The sequence below is a fragment of the Hemibagrus wyckioides genome, linkage group LG17, assembly GCF_019097595.1.
Source record: "Hemibagrus wyckioides isolate EC202008001 linkage group LG17, SWU_Hwy_1.0, whole genome shotgun sequence".
In the NCBI taxonomy this organism is placed as follows: domain Eukaryota; kingdom Metazoa; phylum Chordata; class Actinopteri; order Siluriformes; family Bagridae; genus Hemibagrus; species Hemibagrus wyckioides.
This window is the reverse complement of record NC_080726.1, coordinates 25,838,205-25,847,279: the sequence shown is the minus strand read 5'-3', so window position 1 is coordinate 25,847,279 and position 9,075 is coordinate 25,838,205.

Below are 9,075 nucleotides of genomic sequence, written 5' to 3'. Positions count from 1 at the left end.
ACAGTAGAGTAAAGTAGAGCAGAGTAGAGTACAGTACAGTAGAGTAAAGTAGAGTATAGTAAAGTAGAGCAGAGTAGAGTAAAGTAGAGTAGAGTATAGTAGAGTAGAGCAGAGTAGAGTAGAGTAGAGTAGAGTAGAGTAGAGTAGAGTAGAGTAGAGTAGAGCAGAGTAGAGTCCAGTAGAGTAGAGTAGAATAGAGTAGAGTAGAATAGAGTAGACTGGACTAAAGTAGAGTAGAGCACATCAGGTGCAAATGATTAGAATATTGTTCCAGAGCATTATGAAGGAGACTTGCCTTATTTCAACCTCAGACATTTAGCTTGGTTTGCTCTTAATTGTTGATGTGAGAGGCATCACCATGGTGAGATCCAAAGAGCTCTCTGAGGCCTTTAGAAAGAAGATTGTTGATGTTTATGACTCTGGTAAGGGATATAAAAAGATCTCAGAAGAATTTGTAATCAGCCTTTCCACTGTCCAGAAAATCATTTACAAGTGGAGAACAGTGGTGCCTACCCACCTATCTACACTATATTGCCAAAAGTATTTGCTCACCTGCCTTGACTCTCATATGAACTTAAGTGACATCCCATTCCTAATCCATAGGGTTCAATATGACGTCGGTCCACCCTTTGCAGCTATAACAGCTTCAACTCTTCTGGGAAGGCTGTCCACAAGGTTTAGGAGTGTGTTTATGGGAATTTTTGACCATTCTTCCAGAAGCGCATTTGTGAGGTCACACACTGATGTTGGACGAGAAGGCCTGGCTCTCAGTCTCCGCTCTAATTCATCCCAAAGGTGTTCTATCGGGTTGAGGTCAGGACTCTGTGCAGGCCAGTCAAGTTCATCCACACCAGACTCTGTCATCCATGTCTTTATGGACCTTGCTTTGGTCACTGGTGCACAGTCATGTTGGAAGAGGAAGGGGCCAGCTCCAAACTGTTCCCACAAAGTTGGGAGCATGGAATTGTCCAAAATGTCTTGGTATGCTGAAGCATTCAGAGTTCCTTTCACTGGAACTAAGGGGCCAAGCCCAGCTCCTGAAAAACAACCCCACACCATAATCCCCCCTCCACCAAACTTTACACTTGGCACAATGCAGTCAGACAAGTACCGTTCTCCTGGCAACCGCCAAACCCAGACTCGTCCATCAGATTGCCAGATGGAGAAGCGCGATTCGTCACTCCAGAGAACGCGTCTCCACTGCTCTAGAGTCCAGTGGCGGCGTGCTTTACACCACTGCATCCGACGCTTTGCATTGCACTTGGTGACGTATGGCTTGGATGCAGCTGCTCGGCCATGGAAACCCATTCCATGAAGCTCTCTGCGCACTGTTCTTGAGCTCATCTGAAGGCCACATGAAGTTTGGAGGTCTGTAGCGATTGACTCTGCAGAAAGTTGGCGACCTCTTCGCACTATGCGCCTCAGCATCCGCTGACCCCGCTCCGTCAGTTTACGTGGCCTACCACTTCGTGGCTGAGTTGCTGTCGTTCCCAAACACTTCCACGTTCTTATAATACAGCTGACAGTTGACTGTGGAATATTTAGGAGCGAGGAAATTTCACGACTGGATTTGTTGCACAGGTGGCATCCTATCACAGTTCCACGCTGGAATTCACTGAGCTCCTGAGAGCGACCCATTCTTTCACAAATGTTTGTAAAAACAGTCTGCATGCCTAGGTGCTTGATTTTATACACCTGTGGCCATGGAAGTGATTGGAACACCTGATTCTGATTATTTGGATGGGTGAGAGAATACTTTTGGCAATATAGTGTATCTGGATGACCAGGTCAGGCCGTCCAAGCAAATTTAGCCCAAGAGCTTAAAGTCATCTCCAAAAACCCTAAAATATCATCACGGGACCTACAGCAAGCTCTTGCTACAATTTATGCCAAAGTGCATGAATCTCTAGTCAGAAAGAGACTACACAACTTTAATTATTATGAGAGGTGTGCAAGAAGAAAACCTTTGCTGTCTGAAAAAACATGAGGGCAAGATTGAAGTTTCCCAAAGAACACAGAGACAAAGGCCAAGACTTCTGGAATAATGTGCTTCAGACAGATGAGCCTGAAACTGAATTATTCGGACACCATAACAGGGCATGTTTGGTGTAAACCAAATACAACATTTCAGCAAATGAACCTCATACCACCTGTGAAACATGGAGGTGGAAGTGTTCTGGTTTGGGGATGCTTTGCTGCAGCAGGACCTGACTAGATCACCATCATAGAGTTCATTATGAACTCTTCATTGGATCAGAAGGTGCTTGAGGAACATGTAAGGCCATCTGTCAAAAAATTGAAGCTGAAGTGGAACTGGACCTTGCAACACGACAATGACTAAAACATCCCAGTAAATCCAGCACGGACTGGCTGAAAAGTAAAACCTGGAGAATTCTGGAATGACTGAGTCAAAGTCCAGATCTAAATCCTATTGAGATCCTGTGGGGTGATCTGAAACGGACTGTGTGTGCAGGAAACCCCTCAAACATCACACAGCTGACAGAGTTCTGCATTGAGGAGTGGGGGAAACATTCTTCCAGTCCAGGTCAGAAACTGGTAGATGGCTACAAGAAACGTCTCACTGGGGTTATTTCAGCCAATGAGGGAAACACTAGCTATTAGGGCAGAAGTTGTCCTACTTTTTCCTCAGGTGAAATACTCATTTTTGTTTTTCTTTTGTTTAATAAGTGAAAACAAAGTGATATTTTGTTGTTTACATGCAGTTACATCACTTTCACAGGTACTAATTAATTTCTACAGGTACTAATTAATTTCTACAGGTACTAATTAAAATAACTGCAAACTTTTTATATGCATACTTTGTTTTTGCACTGTCACTTTACCCCCTGACAAATTTATATCTTTTATATCTATATATTTATGTCTTACATCTATATCTTTATGTATATATTATATTGTTCTTATATACAGTTTATATAAGTTATATAAATAAGTTTATATAAATAATCTAATCACAATTAAACCTGACAATTGCCAAATAGGTAAAGAAAAACTATTTCTTAAGTTTGGGCTTCTCAACATTAGATCCCTTGCACCGAAAGCACTTATTGTTAATTAAATGATCTCAGATTATAGTTTTGACGCACTCTGTCTTACTGAAACCTGGCTTAGACCAAATGACCACATTAGTCTGAATGAGTCTACTCCGTCAGGATATTCCTATAAGCATGATCCCCATCAGACAGGTCATGGTGGTGGTGTTGCAACCATCTATAATAATTACTCAGAAAACAGGACCCAGGTTTAACTCATTTGAAGCGCTTATCCTTAATGTTGCACTCACTGACATACATAAAAATCCCTACTATCTCTTGCCCTGGCCACCGTGTACAGACCCCCGGGGCCCTACGGTGATTTTCTTAATGAATTTGCACATTTACTCTCAGATCTTTTAATCAGTTTTGACAAATTGTTAATTGTAGGAGACTTTAACATTCATGTAGACGAAGCTAACGATGCTTTAGGACTCACATTTATAGATTTACTAAATTCCTTTGGGGTTAAACAAAACATTAATAGACCAACTCATCATTTTAATCATACACTAGACTTAGTTATATCACATGGGACTGATGTTACTGATGTTCTACCTCAAAGTGATGACATCACAGACCATCACCTCTTAATGTACACTCTACCTGTAGAACATATTAGACACGTCTCTCCATGTTATAAACTTGGTAGAACTATAACTCCGTCCACTAAAGACAGATTTACAAACAATCTGCCAGATCTGTCTCAACTTCTTACTAGACCCCTAAATGTAGATGCACTAGATGAAGTAACCAACAGCATAGGCAATATTTTTACCAGCACACTAGACACTGTTGCCCCCATCAGACTAAAAAAGGTCAAAGATAAAACACCTGCACCATGGTACAATAGTCATACTCACGCCCTCAAGAGAGCAACCCGTAACCTCGAGCGAAAGTGGAGAAAAACCAAATTAGAAGTTTTTAGAATTGCATATAAAGATAGTCTGGCCAATTATAGACAGGCTCTAAAAGCTGCTAGGGCTGAGCATCTGAGCAATCTGATAGAAATAAACCAGAACAATCCCAGTAGCTAAACTAAAAGCATCATATTTCTGGAGAGAGTATTTCAGCACAGTTTAGTAGTGAGGACTTTATGAATTTCTTCACTAAAAAAATTGATAGTATCAGGAACAAAATATTGGATGTTCAACCATTGACGGCATCCGGTGATCCAGACCAGCCTATAGCTCTACATTTAAAGCTACAATGCTTTACCAGTATAGGGCAGGAAGAGCTAGTTAAACTTATCACCACGGCTAAACCAGCAACGTGTCTGTTAGATCCAATTCCAACTAGATTACTGAAAGAAGTGATACATGCAGCTGGAGAGCCTCTTCTTAATATTATTAACTCCTCGTTATTTCTAGGTCATGTCCCAAAATCTTAAGTTAGCAGTTCTTCTTAAGAAAACGAAACTGGACCCTGATGAAATATCAAATTACAGACCGATTTCAAACCTTCCGTTTATATCTAAAATATTAGAAAAGGTGGTGTCAGCTCAATTATGCTCCTTCCTACAGGAAAACAATATCCCTGAAGAATTTCAGTCAGGTTTTAGGCCCCATCATAGTACAGAAACTGCACTAGTTAAAATCACTAATGACTTGCTTTTAGCTTCGGACCAAGGCTGCATCTCCATTTTAGTCCTGCTTGATCTTAGTGCTGCATTCCACACTATAGATCATAACATTCTCGTAGATCGCTTACAAAATCACACAGGTATGCAGAGACAGGCATTAAAATGGTTTAGATCCTACCGGTCTGATCCATACCACTTTGTAGATTTAAATGGAGAACTGTCCAGTGTAGTACCAGTGAAATACGGGGTCCCACAAAGGTCAGTTTTAGGACCTCTGCTTTTCTCGGTATACATGCTTCCATTGGGTAACATCATTAGAAGGCATGGGATTAGTTTCCATTGTTATGCCGATGATACCCAGTTATATATCACATCAAAACCAGATAAATATCTAAATTGTCTAGATTAACTGAGTGTGTTAAAGATATTAGAGATTGGATGACCGATAATTTCCTATTATTAAATTCTGACAAGACAGAGATTACTTATTGGCCCAAAAACTAGTACACAGAAGCTCTCGCAATTCAGCTTACACCTAGAAGGATGTACTATTCAAGATTCAAGAAGCTTTATTGTCATTTCAACCACATATATCTGACGCAGTACAGAGTGAAATGAAACAACGTTTCTCCAGGACCTGGTGCTACATAAACATACAACAACAAGAGTTCAACACAAAACAACACCACAGAGCTAGGACAGAAGTTTGTCTTAGCCACGTAAAGTGCACAGTGTGCAGCTAGGTGCAAACAGAGCATAGACAAGACAGTGCAAAAGACAATAAACACAAGAAAGACAACACAAAAGAACACAGGACACTTAGCGCAGAAAAGAAAGAAAAGAACATGTGTAATGGAATGTAAGTGAAATAAAATAAGATAAAATGAAATGATATAAAAAAGTATTGTGCAAAAATACAACAGCAGCGGTTGAGGTAGTGCAAATAGAAATAAACATAAATATGACTATAGCAGTAGAGGTAGTGCAATAAGTAATGAACAATATAAATTGTGTGTGTGTGTGCGTCCACACAGTCAAGAGAGAGGGTGTGTGTGTATATGTGTGTGAGAGAGACAGAGAGTTGTATACAGTTCAGTCCTGAGTGAGTGTCTGTGTGTGTGTGTGTGTGTGTGAGAGAGTGTAGAACAGTTCAGTCCTGGGTGTTGAGGAACCTGATGGCTTTAGGAAAGAAACTGTTACACAGTCTGGTTGTGAGGGTCCGAATGCTCCGGTACCTCTTTCCAGATGGCAGGAGAGTGAAGAGTGTGTGTGAGGGGTGTGTGTGTGGTGTGTAAGAGTGTGTGTGAGGGGTGTGTGGGGTGTGTAAGAGTGTGTGTGAGGGGTGTGTGTGTGGTGTGTAAGAGTGTGTGTGAGGGGTGTGTGGGGTGTGTAAGAGTGTGTGTGAGGGGTGTGTGGGGTGTGTAAGAGTGTGTGTGAGGGGTGTGTGGGGTGTGTAAGAGTGTGTGTGAGGGGTGTGTGTGTGGTGTGTAAGAGTGTGTGAGGGGTGTGTGGGGTGTGTAAGAGTGTGTGTGAGGGGTGTGTGGGGTGTGTAAGAGTGTGTGTGAGGGGTGTGTGGGGTGTGTAAGAGTGTGTGTGAGGGGTGTGTGGGGTGTGTAAGAGTGTGTGTGAGGGGTGTGTGTGTGGTGTGTAAGAGTGTGTGTGAGGGGTGTGTGTGGTGTGTAAGAGTGTGTGTGAGGGGTGTGTGGGGTGTGTAAGAGTGTGTGTGAGGGGTGTGTGGGGTGTGTAAGAGTGTGTGTGAGGGGTGTGTGGGGTGTGTAAGAGTGTGTGTGAGGGGTGTGAGGGGTGTGTGGGGTGTGTAAGAGTGTGTGTGAGGGGTGTGTGGGGTGTGTAAGAGTGTGTGTGAGGGGTGTGTGGGGTGTGTAAGAGTGTGTGTGAGGGGTGTGTGGGGTGTGTAAGAGTGTGTGTGAGGGGTGTGTGGGGTGTGTAAGAGTGTGTGTGAGGGGTGTGTGGGGTGTGTAAGAGTGTGTGTGAGGGGTGTGTGGGGTGTGTAAGAGTGTGTGTGAGGGGTGTGTGGGGTGTGTAAGAGTGTGTGTGAGGGGTGTGTGGGGTGTGTAAGAGTGTGTGTGAGGGGTGTGTGGGGTGTGTAAGAGTGTGTGTGAGGGGTGTGTGGGGTCAGCCACAATGCTGTTGGCTTTGTGGATGCAGTGTGGTGTAAATGTCTGTGATAGAGGGGAGAGAGACTCCGATGATCTTCTCAGCTGTCCTCACTATCCGCTGAAGGGTCTTGTGATCTGAGACGGTCCAGTTCCCAAACCAGGCAGTGATGCAGCTGCTCAGGACGCTCTCCATGGTCCCTCTGTAGAACACAGTCAGGATGGGGGGAGGGAGATGGGCTTTCCTCAGCCTCCTCAGGAAGTAGAGGCGCTGCTGGGCTTTCTTGGTGATGGAGCTGGTGTTGAGTGACCAGGTGAAGTTCTCCGCCAGATGGACACCAAGGAATTTGGTGCTCTTGACGATCTCCACCAAGGATCCGTCGATGAACAGCGGAGAACTCGGCAATTCCTGACTGGGCAATTACTACTAGCTCAACAGTGAAAGACCTGAGTGTAATATTAGACAGCAATTTGTCCTTTAAAAATCATATTTACAATATCACAAAAACAGCCTTCTTCCATCTTAGAAATATTGCCAAGCTTAGGAACATTTTATCTGTATCTGATGCAGAAAAGCTAGTTCATGCATTCATGACCTCCAGACTGGACTATTGTAATGCATGACTAGGTGTTTGTCCTGCATCTTCAATAAACAAGCTACAGTTAGTCCAGAATGCAGCCACCAGAGTTCTTACCAGATCAAGAAAATATGATCATATAACCCCAATATTATCATCCCTGCACTGGCTACCTGTTAAACTTAGATTGAACATAACCTTGTGCTCCAGTACATCTGATTAAATGCACATATCATCTAGTACTGCTAATATTATGAACAGCAGCTACGCTAATGCTGTTCCATTGTTTCCCTTCTTCTACCCATCCCGAGGCATACAGAGACTGTGCCGGCTCCAGTGGTATCCGGAGATGGACCAGCTCCAGCCGGGTTCTGCTTGTGAGGATTGGGATATTCAAAGCAGCGCTGTGGACAACAACCTCCTTATTGATTTACATAACACTATACACATGCTGTATCTGCATCACACAATTGTCACCCAAATGAGGATGGATTCCCTTTTGAGTCTGGTTCCTCTCAAGGTTTCTTCCTCATACCATCTAAGGGAGTTTTTCCTTGCCACAGTCGCCTCAGTCACCTCAGGCTTGCTCACTTGGGATAACATCTAGGACTGTCTGTCTGTCTGTCTGTCTGTCTGTTTATATGTTTGTTGTTTCTTATGTTGTTTCTCATGTAAAGCTGCTTTGAGACAATGCTCTTTGTTAAAAGCGCTATACAAATAAAATTGAATTGAATATATATATATATATATAGGGGCTGGGCAACGATTAAATTTTTTAATCGTGATTAATCGCATGATTTCTCTGTGATTAATCGCACTGTTATACGCATAATTGAACAGGTAGCCTATCTATCTATCTATCTATCTATCTATCTATCTATCTATCTATCTATCTATCTATCTATCTATCTATCTATCTACCTACCTACCTACCTACCTACCTACCTATCTATCATCTGCCTACCCACCTATCTATCTATCTATCTATCTATCTATCTATCTATCTATCTATCTATCTATCTATCTATCTATCTATCTACCTACCTACCTACCTATCTATCATCTGCCTACCCACCTATCTATCTATCTATCTATCTATCTATCTATCTATCTATCTATCTATCTATCTATCTATCTATCTATCTATCTATCTATCTATCTATCTATCTATCTAAAATGAAACTGTCCATGTAAAAGTTTGGTGCCTTTCTCCGTCTTTGTTAATCCGCCAGTTCTATTTCTTCTCCGGTTCTTGTGAGCACCACAGCAGTCTTACGATCTTCTTTGCCTAGATTTTACTGTCAACAACTTTTTATGATAAATTACTTAGTGAATAAGGTCCACTGTAAACCAAGGCAAATTACTCACAAATTAGTAATGAAATCTTGAAAAAACAGCACATGTCCATACGATGGAAAATCCATGGTGAAATAAACATTATGTATCAGGGCTTACTTGCCCTGGTTGAACAAGAGGAATAAGTCACTGAGTCCAGACTTGTGTGAAGACATGGGATAGACTTGGACATGATGTTTGAGAAACTGGAAGCTACAGCATGTACGGTCACTAGTTCAGCTTGAGGACCTGCAGGTTATCCACTGTGGGCTGATCTGATCCTCTCTGCAGCCAGAAAACATCCACAAAGCACGGGTTAGACTGATGCAGTGTTTAAACATGATGCCTACAGAGATAAACAGCCTCCTAGTTGTCTAATAAGTGGTTCAAATATGTTCAACTTTGCTCCAATG